Consider the following 1840-nt stretch of genomic DNA (forward strand, 5'->3'; position numbering starts at 1 on the left):
CAGGCTTTGCTAAACTGCCCGATGAGGGTTGCCTTCTGGCAGCCATATTGCATGATGAAGCAAGCTTGAGGGGACCAGCCATGGCCCAGGGTGGTGAGGCTGAGGAAGGAAGATGCCTTTATTCCTGGTGGCAGTGACTTGCCTTACCAGCCTTGTCCTGACTACCTCTAGGTCTTTTTCTTTTTTTAATTGCAGTAAAGTTAACAGTGTTATTCTAGTGTCGGGTGTACAATATAGCATCTTAACAATTCTGTATGTGAGTCGGTGTTCACCGTGATTAGTGTCCTTCCATCCCCTTCACCTATTCCACCCATCCCCCCGCCACTTCCCTTCTGGGAACCACTAGTTTGTTCTTTGTATTTAAGAGTCTGTTTTTCTGTTTGTGTCTTTTTTTCTTTGTGTGTTGGTTTTGTTTCTTAAATTCCACATATGAGTGAAATCATACGGCATTTGCCCTTCTCTGACTGACTGATCTGTTAGCGTTGTACTCTGTGGATCCATCCATGTTATGCAGATGGCAAGATTTCATTCTTTTATATGGTTGAATGCTATTCCTCTGTGTGTGTGTGTGTGTGTGTGTGTGTGTGTACACCACATCTTCTTTATTCATCTATCAGTGGACACTTGGGCTGCTTCCATAATTGGGCTATTGTAAATAATGGTGCAGTAAACATAGGGATGCAGATGTCTTTTCAAATTAGTGCTTTTGTGTTCTTTCGGTAAATACCTAGTAGTGGAGTTACTGGATCATGAGGTGATTCTATTTGTCATTTTTCGAGGAACCGCCATACTGTTTTCCATGGTGGCTGCACAAGTTTGCATTCCCACCAACACTGCATGAGGGTTCCTTTTTCTCCACATCCTCGCCCACACTTGTTGGTTCTTGTGTTTTGTTTTGTTTTGTTTCAAAGATTTTATTTATTTATTTGACAGAGAGAAATCACAAGTAAACAGAGAGGCAGGCAGAGAGGAGGAAGCAGGCTCCCCGCTGAGCAGAAAGCCCGATGTGGGGCTCGAACCCAGGACCTGGGATCATGACCCGAGCCGAAGGCAGCGGCTTAACCCACTGAGCCGCCCAGGCGCCCCCGGTTCTTGTGTTTTTGATTTTGGCCTTTCTGACAGATGTAAGGTGAGGTGGTTTCTCATGGTTTTGATTTTCATTTTCCTGATTGTGAGTGATATTGAGCATCTTTTCTTGTGTCTGTTGGCCATCTGGCTTGCTTCTTGGAGAAATGTCTGTTCATGTCTTTTGCCCATTTTTAAATTGTATTCTTCATTTTTTTTTGTTGAGTTGTTCTTTGTTGAATTGTATCAGTTCTTTACGTATTTTGGATATAACCCTTTATTAGATATGTCATTTACAAATATCTTCTCCCATTCAGTAGGTTGTCTTTTAATTTTGTTGATTTTTTTTCCTTTACTGTGTAGAAGCTTTTTATTTTGATGTAGCCCCAATAGTTTATTTTTGCTTTTGTTTCTCTTGCCTTCAGAGACATATCCAGAAAGATGTAACAGCTGACGTCAGGGAAATCAATGCCTATACTCTCTTCTAGGATTTTTATGGTTTCAGGTCTCACATCTAGGTCCTTAATCTATTTTTTTTTCAAGATTTTACTTATTTTTCAGAAAGAGAGACAGAGTGTCTGTGTTCACAAGCAGGGGGAGCAGCAGGCAGAGGGAGAAGCAGGCTCTCCAATGAGCAGGGAGCCTGATGTGGGACTCGATCCCAGGACCCTGGGATCATAACCTGAGCTGAAGTCACCTGCTTAACCAACTGAGCGGCCCAGGTATCCTGGTCCTTAATCTATTTTGAGTTTAATTTTGTGTGTGGTGTAAGAAA

The sequence above is a fragment of the Lutra lutra genome, chromosome 13, assembly GCF_902655055.1.
Source record: "Lutra lutra chromosome 13, mLutLut1.2, whole genome shotgun sequence".
Taxonomy (NCBI): domain Eukaryota; kingdom Metazoa; phylum Chordata; class Mammalia; order Carnivora; family Mustelidae; genus Lutra; species Lutra lutra.